Source organism: Colias eurytheme, chromosome 1, assembly GCF_061535395.1.
Source record: "Colias eurytheme isolate Ceu_HAF_F1 chromosome 1, ilColEury1 Martin Lab GWU primary, whole genome shotgun sequence".
In the NCBI taxonomy this organism is placed as follows: domain Eukaryota; kingdom Metazoa; phylum Arthropoda; class Insecta; order Lepidoptera; family Pieridae; genus Colias; species Colias eurytheme.
Window position 1 is genome coordinate 1,205,678 of NC_142980.1, and position 18,633 is coordinate 1,224,310.

General features: G+C 31.7%; 1 protein-coding gene across 3 annotated transcripts in view; it reads right to left on the minus strand.

Annotated features, from left to right (window-relative positions):
- The window catches only part of DopEcR (G-protein coupled receptor DopEcR), a 29,747-nt gene extending 12,834 nt beyond the window's left edge, over positions 1–16,913 (minus strand). For 2 of the 3 annotated variants that reach the window (XM_090120028.1, XM_090120012.1), the window contains exon 1: positions 16,855–16,913. The gene's annotated coding sequence lies outside the window, so the exon portion shown is untranslated. Of the gene's footprint in view, positions 1–4,292; positions 4,404–16,854 lie in introns of those variants that run through there. The other variant, XM_090120021.1, reaches the window with a different exon arrangement.
- Positions 16,914–18,633: the final 1,720 nt, after the last annotated feature.

The following is an 18,633-nucleotide window of genomic DNA, read 5'->3' on the forward strand; positions in this document are numbered from 1 at the left end:
AAAAAACAAACATACAAACAAACTCTTCAGCTTTATAATATTAGTATTACCTAGTATAGATAAATACATGTTTAAACAGTTTATAATATCATGCGTATTTAATATTTCACTTCGTTGAAAACCAAATTCCAATATGGCAAGGAAGAAAATTCAGAAAATACTTTACATATTGTAAAGAATTTAAAAAGAAAAGCAGTCTGCATAAGAGCATTGAAATAAGTTTCAACGTTTTCAAACTTATCATGATAATAATTATAATTAACTAGCGGTCCGCCCCGGCTTCGCCCGTGGTACATGTTTACGTTTTCTCTACATAAGAACCATCCTCGTACTTCAAGGAATATAATAAAAAAAGAATTATCGAAATCGGTTCAGCCGTTCTCGAGTTATGCGCTTACCAACACATTTTGCGATTCATTTTTATATATAAGATAACTATAAAATACAATATCGAGTATTTAACACTCTTTTTTTTTCTTAATGATGTTACGTGGATGTTACATAATAAAACAACACTCAAATTATTTTTGGTCATAAAAATTAAGAGAATTGAATAAAACGCAGGTACTAATTGGACGTATACAAATATTCGCTACCAATTAATGTAATCCACCCTTTGCAGTCACTTCAGCCACTTCAACCATAATTGTCCAATTAAAGTACAATTTTCAATTATTATTTATTAATTTCTCAATAAAATAAACGGAAATACCGTTTGTTTTACGTGAAAATAAAGAAAGAATAAAGAATAAAATCATTTCATTAATTTTACCACACCTTTTAACATAAAAATACATGAACTATATTGTTGTACATAAACATTAACAAATACAAAACAATAAAAATAAAAGCCGACGAATAAACTATAAAACTAAAAATAGGGAAAAAATTTAGATTTTTTTTTTGTAAATAATGCACAACACGCATTCTTGGGCGCTGTTCTTCTAAAACATATTGTATTTTATTATTTGTAAAGGAAATCATAAATAAGCTAGAAGCGAAAGTTCAAATAAACACTAATTGGATTAAACGAGCCCACTCAGAGCAATTTGCTAAACGTGTTAGTTGATCAAAGCACACAAAATGATTAACTTGGCCTACTTTCACAAGTTAATTCGCTATATGTCGCAGCAATTGATATAAAACTAGTTAATAGTGAACATGAACATTATTTCTTCCTAATAACTAAACAAGCTTTCCACCCGCCGGTTCGCCCGCTTTGTCTAAAACCTAATAAATTATATACTAAAACCTTACTATTGAATCAATCTATCTATTAAAAAAAACCGCATCAAAATCCGTTGCGTAGTTTTAAAGATTTAAGCATACATAGGGACATAGGGACAGAGAAAGTGACTTTGTTTTATACTATGTAGTGATAGTGATAATTATAATAGGTAATAGCCGATCTACCTCTACCATCAAATCCAAAACAGTCCTTCAATTTACCCGTGATAATGTAATAAACAAACAGACTCTCAGATTTATAATTTAACTTATAACTTCACTTAAATGTTAAATAAAACCACATACAAATTCAATAGAAATGAACACTTAAACAATTTAACAGTAAAAACATTCCCTTCACGTTGATTTAGGCAAGCGAAATGAACGCTTAGACTTGTAAAGGTTAAAAAATATAAAGTAATGCTATTACCTCGCTCCTGACCTAGATCCGTGTACGGAAAGCGGTTCGGATAAATGCACGGCAAAATATATTTTTCGAACATTGTAGTTACACGTCGTGTTCATAGGTTTGATTATAGTCAACGATAACTAACCTGAGTTGCTTATCCGGGTAATATTTTGATTAATATCTTTTGATTAAGTTATAGTTTTTCTATGTAGTTTAATTTGTGGTAAATGTTAAAAATATGTAATGACGATTCAAAAGTACGATAAGAAGTCTAATTGAATAAATATATGTTTGAATTTGAGTTTGAGATTTTATGCAAATTTGTATAATCTACGAATTAGTACAACTTAAAAACAAGTGGACGTAACGTTAGTTATGTCAAAATAATATGATACCTGTTTACCTTAACCTCACAATATGTAAGAACTAATTAAGGGGATATTTTTAATCAAAATCTCACACAGTTAATTCATAATTTTTCTCATAAAGTTACAGCTAAGAGTATTCACATTACGTATTTCGCACCTAGCCACATTTTTAATTGCATCTTCATTTCTCACGTGTTAAAGTATAAAAGTGCGCCACGTACTAAATTACATACTCAAGTTTACCCTTGAGGTACACAGCCACTATGCATAATAAATGTTGCTGCCATTTTGAATACCTAACCTTACTTGTACCTACTCTGTATAACATTGGAACAAGGTTGATATTCATAACTAGACGCTATAACCAGCAAATCAGGATTCTCAAATATTGCATTCATTTTGTAAACGTATACAACTATAATTTTGCTCTACGACTCGAAAAACTAATTACCTTGTCCTTAAAAATAATCGATCAATAAAAACAGATACATAATGCCCAATACCTCAAGAGGACACTGAAGATCATTCGGCATTTTTCCGACCCAAAAAGATTAGGTATTATAATTTATAATATTATCTAATATTATTACTAAAAAGTAATTATAGAATTACACAAAAAAAAATTACCAGTAATTTATATTAATAAATATAATATTCATATAGTGATATATTTTATTTAAAACTCATATTATAATTTATAAGCAACCTGACGCTCTACCATTTCATAGAATCCGTTCATACATCGCAGCTCGCAGCTATGTCACAATGCGAAGTATTTCAGGTACCAGGCACACTTTTCAGGAATTCAGAAATAGGAATCTCTCTGCGGTTGTAGCTATGTACAGTCAGTCACACTTTCATTTTTCAAGCATTCCTAACCCGTACGTAGACCTATTATATTATCTGTGCCCGTACTATGCTAATTTAAAGAAGTGTTATATCCCGTGTAGAAACGTGACAGCGATATATAGGTCGTCTAGCGCCATCACTTTCCCACACTGGAAGTAATACTGCTATAAAACATCTTAATCCCCTGATTCGTTTCGTGATTTAGGTTGCACTGCGCCACAGGGCTTCTACAAATACACATCGCATGCAAATCCAGCAAAAGCAAACGTATATTTATTTTCTGGGACAGATGAGTTTTAAATAAAAGCAAAAATCACGATGAAGAAGCCAGATATTAAAATGAAAATTTAAAATAATGTTCTTATTTTGCTACAAAATAAATACAAAGACTAAACTCTAAAGAGACAATAATTAGTATTATTAATGAAGAACATATCGGCAGCTATATAATAAACTAAAAACCCAGTAATTAATTTGATATTCTAACAATAATAAAACTAAAATCTTTATGTAGGTAGGTATATTATGTAGGTATGCTACAGGCAGGCTACTAAAATAGATATTATAATATTAACACTCCGCTCGTAGCATTTTATGAAGCCAATACTGCAAACAAAAGGCTACCAACGTAGGTACTTATATCGGTTACCTGATCAATTATATAAAATCTTAATTGAAAAAAAAAACTCATTCACTAAATGAAGTGATATCAGATCAACAAACTATAAGTAGGTATATCAGTTACAGCCAACAAAAGCACAAAAGAAAATCGACACAAATTAAATATATTTTCACGGTATATTTAAATATCGTGTACAATAAGTCGTCTGTAAGCAATTAAGGTTTAATTAATACAACAGCAAATTCAAAGGTAATATTTTCTAGAAGAAACATCAAAGAAACTCGCTAAAGCATCTTCCAATAATGAAAATAGAATATCATTCGCTACAAAATAACGCCTAATTACGTAAGAGGTCTTGATACAAGCCCTAGTAAGGAATCTAATTTATTCTTCTTTAATTTATTTACAAAGTAATTGATTAAATTAAGAGTTTTAATACAACTGACATAAAATACTGCATACATGAACGTATGCAAAAATAAATGAAAAAATATACGGCTCTAGTTTTCAATATAGCTAGTATATAAACAAGCTAGTATATTAAAAGAAAACAAGAAAATCGAGTTAAAAAAATAATAGACTATCGCAATTTTATATATTAAAATTATAACCAAATACCAGGTATGTTTTCATGCATTACTACGTTCCACGAACTATTCTTACAAAGGAATGCGACACAAAGACCTTTGACATCCCACTGTTTATTTATTGAATTATATACACATTTTAAAACACCAGGCACACATATAAGCATTGCAAAATTATATAAAAACATGATAAACACTCGCATAATTCATAAAAATACTCTAACACTAACCTTCTTCACCATCACACACGATGCATAACTACCGGGCGGTAAAAAATACAGCACACAGACCAAAACATCAGGCGTAATGCATTGGAAACCACAATTATTACGGTTCGTATCAAAATTCACACGATTAGTTTGAAAGTAAACTCAGTTATGCTGCGGTTAAGGCAGAAGCAGTCAAGGTCGCCGCGTAGAACCAAGGTTATACCCCCCGCGCACAATCAATACATACATAGCTGTGATTCGCGCCTGTGTCTGTCATTTCAGCTTATATATTGTACGACTGTTCAATTGTCTAGATAATCTTCACGCATGTTCGTAAACAACATGTTGTGAACGTTCTAATTAAGAGATTTTTAATTGCATTGTTATTTCTCGTATCTATTTTATTTTACTTTAGAACATGATCTCACCTGCAGTGTTAAAATATATAGTTAAGCAATTTATATAAAATATTTGCATATTGGTTAGCTATGAAAAAATAGGTTTGAATTTCGTTATATTCGGATACAGCTCAATTTTAAACTTTATACGCTTAAACTGCCAATTTTCCAGAGCAGCGCAATTTTGTTTACTATTCGAATATATATTTCGTAACTAAATATTGTTTTTATATCAAACGGTTTTATATTACGTGAAAGAAATATAGATAGCATCTTCTCATAATTGGCAGACATTCTAGCAATGCATTATTTACAGACAGACGGACCTTTTCGCTGCCATTATATGAGCAATGTGTTGACCTCTAATCGCTCAGTTCGTGGTCTTGTTATCTGATGAACTTGTATGATATATGCAATCGGTTAGCACTAATGAATGCGTTCAAATTAGAGGTAAACATTGATCGAAGGTTCCCAGCTTATGTGTAACATTTCAGAGACACGGTTTATGAAGGGCTTAACAGCTTTACCAAAGAGATCTTTTCACGATTCTATTTTTAAATAATATTCTAGATTTTTGAATATAAAGGCTACACCAAAGAGGTCAAGGGCTCGTACAGAAAACTGTTTGGTATTTTAAGCAATTAAAATGAAATGTCTACTGAAGGAAAGACTACTAAAATTAATAAAAAGCTTTTCTTTATTTATAGGATTGAAACCAGTCTGAGAAACGTTTAAGAATAAAATTACTGAAATCGAATACGGTATTTACGAAAACTTGAGATGTTTGTAAATATTTTAATTATTTTCGTTCAATTCATCGAAATAGGTTTATTGTTAAAGGGAATTATTTTACAAAGCCGACACCGTTGGCGTTGGAAAACAATTTGTTCCGTTTAAAGCTTTCGTGATATTGTGTCGAAGTGTAATTTTGTGTTGCAAACACGTATTATTTCATGTATGTTTAAATAAAGTAATTATTAATGTAAGATTATTATTATGTGGATGCTTTTTGGAGTTTTCTCTATTTTTATAATGGAACTAGCTTACCTCCCGCGGCTTCGCACGCTTTGTCTAAAACCTAATAAATTATATACTAAAACCTTCCTCTTGAATCACTCTATCTATTTCAAAAACCGCATCAAAATCTGTTGCGTAGTTTTAAAGATTTAAGCATACATAGGGACATAGGGACAGAAAAGGCGACTTTGTTTAATACTATGTAGTGATGATGACATGTAGTATCGAAGGTTAAAATTCAGACGTAGACAAGCTGGCGCCTGGGAACATTTCCCCGTGATAAATTTCAATAGGTAATGAGCAATAGGTTCTGAAACAAAGTGGCCTTATCTCGGGTTCTGAATTGAGAATTGATTTGATTAGGGTTTTAATTTTTGAGAAAACTTATATCATACACAAGAAAATATATATAATATAACTTAGAAACCGGCCGTAAAGTTACCTTTTGATACTAAATCCAACTGTTTCGGAGATGAGCTGGGACAAACTGCCAGACAAAACACTACACTTTTGCTATATATAAATATAATTTTTATATTGGTATATCAATAATTATTAGTATATCAATGATTGAAATAAAAATGTTATTTTTATATATTGATTTTGTATAAGGTCCTCAATGACAAGCTCTTTTGAATAAGGTAATTGGTATTTATATGGTATTTATGCTTTCAAAGGTTACATCGGAAAATATGAATATATTAATTCATTTAGTATAAATAGGTATAAATAGGTATGATACTTAGAACTCAGATTATGTATAATTTGTGTGCTACTTATTTCTTCGTAATTTAACTGCATTTATTTTATTTATACACTTTCTTAAAAATGGAAATTTACAAATGGGTGTTACTATTTGTGCTTACTTTTAATTTCCAAAAAAAATAATGTACCCCCTATTTTTCCCTATTTTTTAAGGCGGTAGAAATACGATTTCAAATAGTAAGCGCTCTCTTCTTTTTTGCCCGCAGAAAATTCCTTCCTTCCTTCCTTCCAGAAAATGCCTTCTCGTTGCTCCACCAAATTTTTATAAAGACTTTTGTTATTTTTTTAATGTTTTCTTATTATTAAAATTTAATTATGTTTCATTGATTGCTTTTATACTAAATATTATACAACTATAATTCTGATAGTAGGTAAAAAGTCTTCGATAATTTATTTAAATACAACACTTATGAATTTAAAATACCCATTAAAATGTCCATGAATTAAATAAATTCACTTATATAATATATGAAAATACGATAAAGCATTTTAATGAGAATTTATGAAAATTGAAAATGTAACTTCTGTAAGTGTTCAGAGAATTTTCATTTCACGCTATTTCATAAGAGTCAATGAACGAAAAATTTAGTATTATTTTCATGTAAGTAATGAAAAGATTATTTTATAATGTAGTTATCACTTTTTGAGTATATATATCGAAGTTATCTTTTTTAGTTAAGCGTATTAGTAGGATCTTTGGGAAATAATCATACTTGAGACCTATTTCAGTGTATGTTTGACGTTTATTACTATATTTTTGACGTGACAACGTCTTATAATTCGACAGCGCCGGCTGCGCGCACGAAAAAAACATGACTCATGCGGCGTTACCTCACTCTGAGGCGTTCCATGTAAGGCTTAAAGTGCAAGCGAGAGCGCGGAACGAGCGACAAAGAAGCACAATCGGACGTTGTCACGTTCAACTATCGTCAGTAAACCGACTTTACAGGCAACCAATTTTTTTTAATGACTTGTGTATATCTAATTAATCTTTATAGTCTCGTATGATGAAGACTTATAAAAATAATATTTTTCTAGTACATATTGAACATCGCAATTTAAAAATTAAAACTTATAAGTTATAAGTATCGTCCATCATAGAAACAAATAAACACAGAATATATTAATATTATAAATGCGAAAGTAACTCTGTCTGTCTGTTACTCAATCACGCCTAAACTATTGAACCAATTTTCATGAAATTTGGTATGGAGATATTTTGATACCCGAGAAAGGACATAGGCTACTTTTTATCCCGGGAAAATGACGCAATCCCGAAAATCCCACGGGAACGGGAATTATGCGGGTTTTTCTTTAACTGCGCGGGCGAAGCCGCGTTCGGAAACCTAGTAAATGATAAATATAATTCTAATCAAGTTTATGAGGCACTTCATTAATTTATATAAATCGTAAATTATTTATTATTCGGTTTCTGGATTGATTCTCCGATACAAACCGCAATTTTAGTTTATGAATTTATATTGGTAATATTATTAGTAATATAAATGTATATTTACTGAAATTTATATATGTATAATATAGTACCTATGTACTATATTATATCAACACGCAGGTTGGATTACAATAATTGCAAACGCAACAATGCGAGGAATTCGGTCAATGTGTTATGAGGTATCTGCTAGAAGGCCATCAAAATCGATCCAGCTGATTCGGATTAACAAGTAACCAAATATATACATACAAACACCAAAGAATAATTTTACACTTACTGTTAATAGAAATAAATAAATATAACGAAGTATACCTAGAATAAAATATTTATTGACTACATATTTTACTCAACAATATAATATCATATTATAATCAATTGTTCATTATCTCACATCCATACTAATATTATAAATGCGAAAGTAACTCTGTCTGTCTGTTACTCAATCACGCCTAAACTACTGAACCAATTCGCATGAAATTTGGTATGGAGATATTTTGATACCCGAGAAAGGACATAGGGCCCTACCTTTTATTGCGAAATATGTACCACGGGCGAAGCCGGGGCGGACCACTAGTATTTTAAATAAAGCACATGTTACACAGAATATTAACAATCAAGTTGATTTATTCGGATTATTTCATGTGAAATAAAATATACCAGTGCTCAAATATTAGTTCAACGAAACCGTTCGTATAATTTATAAACGAATAACCCTTTTTTAACGAACACCATTTTATTACGTTTTATTACAAAGTGTACAGTAGGAATGGCGCGAAGGATGCGGGTTCGAGTCCCGCCTCGTGATCGAATTTTTTCTATTCTTTATAAATTTATAAGTGTACAGTAATTAACTATATACTAATATTTATTTATACGATTTAGAAACTATTTTACTCGCGTTCCGCGCATTTTCACTTCAGGCCAATTACGGAAAATTACCTTTGCCTTATAATGAAAGGTAATTTTAGCATAATGTATTCAATTTCCATTATTAATAGTGTATGATAACCATTACCTATACTAGCAAATTTCATGAGAATCGGTCAAGCCATTTCGGAGGAGCTTAACTACAAACACTGCGACACAAGAATCTCTATATATATGAAACTAGCGGTCCACCCCGGCTTCGCCCGTGGTACCTACATATTTCGCAATAAAAGGTAGCCTATGTTCTTTCTCAGGGTCTAAAGATTGTCTGTGCCAAATTTCATCAAAATCGGTTGAGAGGTTTAAGCGGGAAAGCGTAACAGACAGACAGACAGAGTTACTTTCGCATTTATAATATTAGTAGGGATTCTCGTGTCACAATGTTATTTTACCATACTCCTCCGAAAGCTGGACCGATTCTCGTGAAATTTTGTGTGCCTATTGGTAGATCTGAGAATCAGCCAACATCAATTCTCATATCGCTAAGTGACTTATCACTTACTCTTAAGTAAGTCAGAACAACGTTAGCCGGGACAGCTACTTTTAAAAGAAGATACAATTTTGTACACAATTTGTTCGAGGCTAAAACTTGGCCTGGTTGTTGTGGTATGGCCTACTTCGGAGCATTAATTAGAGCCCTCCCATACATTGCTAGCGGAAGTTAAAGGGCCAAGTAATGTAACCCGGTGCTGTGATATATTGATCACTTCAGAGGGTAATAGCCCCATATTTAACTATAACCAGTTCAGTTAACAATGTGTAGGTATATAAATCTTCGTTTATTCTAGTTTTAAAGATGAAAGTTTTAACATTAAAGGATTGGAAGTTATAGTTTTGAATGAAATTTACTACGTAGATAGACGTCTGGATTATCACTTAGCCTACTTTTAACCCCGGTGCCAAGTGAAGGCGCGGTCTTCAGCTAGTTATATCTATACTAATATTATAAAGAGGAAAGGTTTGTATGTATCTAAGTATGTATGTATGTATGGTTTTCACGCATAAACTACTGGACCGATTTTGATGAAATTTGGCACAGAAAATCTTTAGACCCTGAGAAAGAACATAGGCTACCTTTTATTGCGAAATATGTACCACGGGCGAAGCCGGGGCGGACCGCTAGTATGTATATATAAAGCTGAAGAGTTTGTTTGATCGCGCTATAATCAAGAACTATTGCCCTGATTTAAAAAAGTACTGTTAAATATGTATCTACTAACGTGATGAGTACTATGAGTAAAGTGTAAACTATAATGTACTAGCGGTCCGCCCCGGCTTCGCCCGTACTACATATTTCGCAATAAAAGTTAGCCTATGTACTTTCTCAGGGTCTAAAGATTATCTGTGCCAAATTTCATCAAAATCGGTCCAGTAGTTTATGCGTGAAAACCATACATACATACATACATACAAACCTTTCCTCTTTATAATATTAGTATAGATTTATTATTAATTCATCAATTACCTTTACAGTATATTATGTAATACAAGCGAAGCCGGAGCAGACCGCTAGTAGACTATATTATATTTGTAGACACAGTTTATTTTTAATGCCGATTTAAGGCACAACTATCATTATTATTTTAATAAGAGTAATACAATATTATTACCTACATTAACTTATATTATAATACGAAAATTCTTGATAATCAGTTCTAAATTTATAAATCTTAAATTAATATTCTCACCGCAATATCTGCGAATACTTGTTTCGACGAAAGTTAATCTAATATTAGAACCTTACTTCTGTTACTTATTAAATTTATTTCTTTCACAAAAGCCAGATTACGTTCACAAAAATAGGAAACATGAAATGAAAACAAAAGCGTATCGTATTTACTTATTTATTCCCTAAAAGAAAATGAGCATTTTAAGCTGAAGCCTTAGACAGCGTCTTAATAAGTTTATTTTAAGAAGATATAAGCAATGAATTATATTGACGTGATAAAATGATCCGCTTTAAAACTATCCCGCTAAGAGCCGGGTTTCTTTTCATTCTACAATCTATAAACTATTGGACTTCCGTGTTAACACTAAAGAAGTTGTTTTTTTTTTTTTGCATCATAAATATTATAATTCATCAAATCACAAAGTTTTATTTATTTTCTAGAATCTAGGTGTTGAGTTTGTCCCTTAATAAAATTACTTACTTCTATTTCTACTTGATCAGTAGTTGTTGATAAGCATGTCATAATTATCACCTGCAATATTTCTGGCTTCCCACCCCTGGCTTCGTCCACTTTGTCTAAAACTTAATAAAATAAATTCTTAAACCTTCCTTGAGAACAGCTCTATCTATTTAAAAAACCGCTTCAAGACCGTTGTGTAAGTTTAAAGATGTCAGCATACATAGGAACACACAGAACTGTTTTTTTTTTACTATATACACAGTTGACAGATATATAAGTGACTAGGTTTCCGCCCGCGGCTTCGCCCACGCAGTCAAAGAAAAACCCGCATAGTTCCCGTTCCCGTGGGATTTCCGGGATTGCGTCATTTTCCCGGGATAAAAAGTAGCCTATGTCCTTTCTCGGGTATCAAAATATCTCCATACCAAATTTCATGAAAATTGGTTCAGTAGTTTAGGCGTGATTGAGTAACAGACAGACAGACAGAGTTACTTTCGCATTTATAATATTAGTATGGATTTAGAAAAAACTAACTAGCGTGGAAATCCTGTTTTTTAAAGATAGATAGATAGATTTTTAAAAAACAACACAACAAAGAGGTTTAACTGAAATCCTATAAATAGATAGCATCAACAGATTAGTTGTGATGCTGTAAACAAGTCAGAAAGTGGAGCGTACGAACTAAATATCCCTTTGTAAAAGCCGTGACAGGGTTTTGTCGTGCAAGCTTTTCTGTTTCACAATTTTTATACTTCATTTCCATCGACTTATAAAATGTAAAGCGAATTCACTTTACAGGATTTCTTTAAAACTTGATATAGATTATTGTTATACATTACGTAATAAAGTAAAAAAATGTTGTCTGGTTTTATGAAACCACGGTAAAAGTGAAACTGTTCGAACGGTTCCGAACACTGCTTTGTGTAGCGCATGTCGCGTGACATACCTACTCGGCAGCCGAGATACACGCGACATGCGCTACACAGACCAAAAAGTTTGAGACGATGTAATAAAAGTTTCACTTTAATAAATAAAATAAAAATAAATATTTCTGGACAATTTTCATACACGGCACGATCTGATCCCATACTAAGCTTTAGCTTGTGTTATGGAAACCAGATCGCTGATAAACATACATATACAGATAACATACATATATATATAGATAATTAACACCCAGACACAGAGCAAACATCTATGTACATCACACAAATATTTGCCCCGGGTGGGAATTGAACCCACGACCTCTGGCTTGGAAAGCAGGGCCACTACCAACCTAGCCAACCGGTCAGTCAATGTCAGTCAAATGTTTTAATTGTATCCACTACACTGTACAATGAGAATGAAAATTAATTATTACTGCACAAATAAACTGTTCGTTATAAAATTACATTAATATTCCATTTGAAACATGATACAGTAAATGTGTAATGAATTCTGTGAATGTTGTGTTATTTTTTCGCTCTCTTCGCACGGCATATCAGAATATTCTATTAAGTTTGTGTTGAATTACTTTTATCAATATGAAATGAGAAACTTTCTGTAACAAACACAAATTCATAGTAGAGATGTATTTAAGCATTGCAAAGGTTAGACAAGAAAACTTTAAAATTAAATGTGTAACTGTCTCATTATTTTATACTAGCGGTCCGCACCGGCTTCACCCGTACTACATGTTTACTTTCTCTCTCCATAAGAACCATTCTCGTATTTCAAGGAATATTATAAAAAAAGAATTATCGAATTCGGTCCAGCCGTTCACGCGTGATGCCGTGACCAAGGGAAATAGGGATTCATTTATATATATATATATATATATATATATAGATAAAAATATATATTTATTTAAATTGTTTAATAAACTTTTTACTAGTAAACTATCATAAAATGAACACTAATTGTGTAGATGCTTGTGTTTATATATGTACTTATACCAAACCATTCAGACAATATAGGTAGTCGGTGTATGACATAGGTTACACTTATAATATTATAAATGCGAAAGTAACTCTGTCTGTCTGTCTGTTACTCAATCACGCCTAAACTACTGAACCAATTTTCATGAAATTTGGTATGGAGATATTTTGATACCCGAGAACAGACATAGGCTACTTTTTATCCCGGGAAAATGACGCAATCCCGGAAATCCCACAGGAACGGGAACTATGCGGGCTTTTCTTTGACTGCGCGGGCGAAGCCGCGGGCGGAAAGCTAGTATTCATATAACATCCTTATTTAAAATTTATTGTTCGAGCCACAAACCGTACTACAGACGGCACGGTGTGCACTCAAATAATTTGTTTATATCGTCATTGACAAAACTCAAAAATTATGTTTGCACAGTTACTTAAAGGTAAAGGCCTATTCGATTTTTTTTTTATTAATGGTATATGTATATGTATTTTTATAATAAACTTTTATTATAATCAATAAAATATAAACAACTAAATCCATACTAATATTATAAATGCGAAAGTAACTCTGTCTGTCTGTCTGTTACTCAATCACGCCTTAACTACTGAACCAATTTGCATGAAATTTGGTATAGAGATATTTTGATACCCGAGAAAGGACATAGGATAGGTTTTATCCCGGAAATCCTACGGGAACGGGTTTTTCTTTGAAAACGCGGGCGAAGCCGCGGGCGGAAAGCCAGTATAATATATTTCAACATAATTCATATTAATCGTGAAATTTACAAAGATCACAATTACCTATACAGGATATACAAGTATACAATATGCATGAATGTTTTATTAATGATTATTAGTTAAAATTAATAATTAATAATCAACTATATTATTATAGCTTTACACTTGTTATATTACACTATTATAGTCACAAGAATGCTAAGAATTATTATATAAATTACTTATAGCTTTACACTTGTTATATTACACTATTATAGTCACAAGAATGCTAAGAATTATTATATAAATTACATACATACATAATATATTATATTTCAACATAATTCATATTAATCGTGAAATCAACAAAGATCACAATTACCTATACAGGCTATACTAGTATACAATATGCATGATTCATGAATGTTTTATTAATTATTAATAGAATAGAATATAGAATAAAATAATAAATTATTAATTTAACAATCAACTCAACTATATTATTATAGCTTTTCATTTCACACTCACAGTTGTTATATTACACTATCATAGTCACAAGAACTAGGACAGTGCATTCAAAAATACTCAAAAACTACTGAACCGATTTGCCGCATACAAACACAAAATTCTATATACGTATCGAGAAAAACACTTCGATAGCGCGATCTAAAAAGTGCTCAACGACATCTAGTTTATTATATATCTGATGTCTTTTTTAAAGCGTTAACATCAAGCAAGTAATATAAAATTACTGGTTAAAAAATATAGAATATTTTATAAATAACTAGCGACCCGCCCCGGCTTCGCACGGGTGCAATGCTGATACTAAATACACTACAGAATAAATGATAGTTTAAAAAAACTAAAAAACACGCTTTATCAAATTAGTGTATTGTCGTCGGTCCTCAATAAATCTACAAAGTTTGAACGAAATCTGGCCGTTTAAAGTGGGTCAAAATCGCGCCCAAAAAAGTCGGTTACAAACAAACATACAGGTGAAGCTAATAAAAAGCGTGTAAATAAAAAGCGTGTAATAAATAGATAACCGGCCGGCCGATACCGCCGCAAACGCTACGTCCCGCAATTTTTAAATCTGTAATATCTTCGAAAATATTCACTTAAATCATACGGTGTAAAGGGCCATATAGATCTATATTAAATGAACAATGTATTTAAGGTATTTAATTGGTTAAGGATTAATGCTGTATTGGTTAAAATCGTTTCAAAAATAAGCCATTATTTGTCGTAAAAAGTAAATGACAAAAGTTATTGTGGGTTATCCATAAGAGATAGACATATATCATTGCGATGACTTTTCTGTAGACCTTTTCAATGTGTATAATACTTAGTACATTATTTTGATAAAATTCGGAGGATTCAGCCTGCGTTTGCAATGTAAGCGAAAAAAATGCAATTTTTAACGACATCACATTAGAAACCTCAGAAATAACAGTACTTCTACACTATTTAATGGATGTTATTATACATAATCTAAAACTACCTTCCTCTTGAATCACTCTATCTATTAAAAAAAACCGCATCAAAATTCGTTGCGTAGTTTCAAAGATTTAAGCGTACAAAGGGACATAGGGACATAGGGACAGGGAAAGCGACTTTGTTTTATACTATGTAGTGAAGCGCTTCTTTCAATTTTGTATCATTTTCATATTTAAAACATAGAGGTACTGTTCGCGCCACAATACACAAACCGCTAGAGACGATACTGTTTCGTGCACTAAAATTATTTCGATCACCACAAATCCAATTATGACAAATACCATTTCTGTGACCTACTTCAGCGTCTGCAGCCGTTATCGTGTGCTGTGCATTATTAATATTAACGCGTTGTTAATAATTAATTATCAGATTGTGTTCTTGGCAAACTAACCGCTTAAAGGCATTTCGTTAATTCCGACAGGTCTGTTTGTCTCAATTGTGATGTTATTTCATAGAAGTAAATAGGTAATATGTACTATTAATAGTACATTATATATTACTAGTATATATTACTTATTATATGTAGTATGTACTATTAATAGTACATAATTGCCATTAATGGCATTAAGCCCCCGACTTCGTACAGACGTATAAAACTAAAATTATATACACTATTCCTCTAAAACCACAAAACACACATAATGAAAATCGGTGCAGTTATGTTTGAATGTTTAGCGAAAAGATCGACAAATGGACAGGATTTTTTTTTAATTTAAATACTTTTCTTCTTAATTTTGGTTCATATTTTTTTTAGATTAAGTATAATACACCCCAAAGACTATGAAAAATGAATATGCTCACACTGAAAAATAACAATTTCTAATCTACCGTTACCGTAGGAAGGCAACCACGATATTATAATATTTTAAAATTCTTATATAATACTCATTTTAAAAAGTCTCATTTCCCTGGAGATTGTCTTGTCTAATTCTATGATTGGTTTATAGTAGATAGGTATATTATTATACTGAAATGATTTATTTATGTGGATAGAGGCAACGGGCCTTTAAATCATATCAAATTATTATTAATCCAATTTAACTGTTGCATTAATAAAAATTATGTTTTTACTGTAAGTATCATTTGAGGCCTATACGCTACATTTTTTAGCCTCGAATTCTTTATAAATATCAGTTCTTTCGCAAATAATTTTCATAAATTGAAGGGTCAATTAAAATTAAGCTACCATCATTTGAAATGTAGTATTTTTGGGATGTTCCTATTTATAAAATAACAATCTGAAATCTTATTTCCATTACTTCAAGAAAATAAACGAATTTATAAATATAATATTTTTGCAAACAGGCAACAGTGTTATACAAAATTCCAATATAAAATCTCACACAAAACGTTTTATCGAATTATTTATTACATACTATGTAAATAAGTTGTATAATATTGATAGTAGATACCATACAATACTACTATAATCGTACATTCGCACAAGAATAAATATAAAGCAGCTACGAAATAATAAGTGCTACGCGGCCGCTACGGATATTTTTCACGCTACGAAAATTCCGTAGCACTGTGAAAATAATGTTGTTTATTTTTTAGACTATATTTTATTTAAGAAAACGATTTATCAAATAAAAAAAAATTGATTGTTTGATTTTTGTATTTTATATACCAGTTACAAAAAAAATTCGCAATGCGTATTTTGAGTACAAAAAATAAAAAATCTAAGTCTATAATATACCCAAACACAGATTATGTAAGCCCGGTGCGAGCTGGAGCGAAACTTTACAAAGTTTACGATGTACTTACTTCAAGGCCGCAGTTTGGCGCGCGCGGGGACCGAGGGCCGCGACCGCCCTCTCTGAGCCTCCGCGGTACACTGTGAGCGTGCCGCAGGACAGCGCGCGCACTACCGACACCCCACCTACACTTTCTTACCATCGATTCAACATTTACACTTTTTGTCACTTAAATAAAACAATTAGGTCACTAAATCGGATAATCCGAGCGATTAGACACCATATTTTTTATATTTTTTGCAAAAAATTTTTTTCTATTTTTTGAAGTTTACACAAATATATATCTCAAATAGAATGATAAAACTTTGTTGTTTCTAAAATGTTGTAATAAAAAATACATAATTAAATTAGATAATGAGATATGATTAGCCTCATTACACTCGCAGCTCGACACCAGTGGTGTTTTTCTATTTCTTCAGACGATTACGTCTGTATAAACAATAGCGCTAACAAGCTGCTCAGAGAATTAAGCTTCCTGTGTATTTCACTGTAACGGGTTCCGAAATAAAACAACACAAATCGTTCATATTTTATTGAACACAAATGCAGTGATATTCAAATCTTATTTACATTTTTCGAAGCGATTACAATTTATACATAATTTGTTGTATTTAATGTTGAACCAAAAGGAACGTTTTTAAAGTTAAGTATTAACCTTAATTACTTAAATTGTATTTATTACATAAATGGAATAATTTCATAAGAAGAGGCAGGTTTTATGTCGTAATACTTATCCTCCTAGAATACATATGGAGATGATTGTACAAATAAGAAATAGCACACTTTAAGATGTAATAATACTTTTAAGATGAAACCATGTACAAACTATAAATACCACAGTATTTTTAAGAAGATAACATAAATAAACATTAAACAGTTTTCTCACGTTCAAAAATAGCGTTTCCTTAGTATCGCGACATTAACAATTCTGAAAGGCGTTCAAAGGTACTTTTCAATGGCCCCTCCTCAGCCATCTGCATTTTGCAAAGTCACACCAAACTTATACTTTTCTTGCCTTATATTTTTAGACTCTACATCTTTAGACCGGAATTCTTAATCGTCACTTGGATTAAGTTCAATCTTGGAGATAAGTCGTCGACCTCAGTGACCTAAAAACTAAGTCGACCAAGTGACTATTTTAATCTTAACTCTAAACAAAGCAAATAAATATTTTTTATGAAACCTTTTATTTTTAAAGCGATTAGGATTGTTTCTGTGATTTCAACGCGCACCGTAGCAATGCTACGACTAAGTATAATTATTCAAATTGCGGTAATTGTTAAGTTTCTGTACGAAGCAATTAGCAGGTGTACGTAGTGCAAATACGTAACAATAAATTGAAACAACATTTAATATAGAACAATATTAATGTCTACTGTTTAATTTGAAAGTTATGATGGATGAAAGCAAACTATTTAATCACGCCTGAACCTAATGTAGTTGAAATTTGAACTTGGGAAGTTCATTTCTCTCATTTACGAGTATATATTATGTAATTAGTTAGTTGACCGCCTCCTTGTTTCAGTGGTTGACACGTGAACGTAGAACTGAGCGTTCCTAGGTTCGATTCCCGGTGGAAACGAAGAAAAAAAATGTCTCGGTCTGGCAGGACACAGAAGGCTGATCACCTACTTGTCTCTAAAGAAAACTCGATCGGTGAAACAGATGTATGCATAATGTATCTGCCCCTTACCACACTAGGGGCCACGGAACTTCACTGTGAAGGTAACTAGTCATTTGAAAAACTATGTATGTGTGCAGTATGGAACCATAATATACATATAGATCG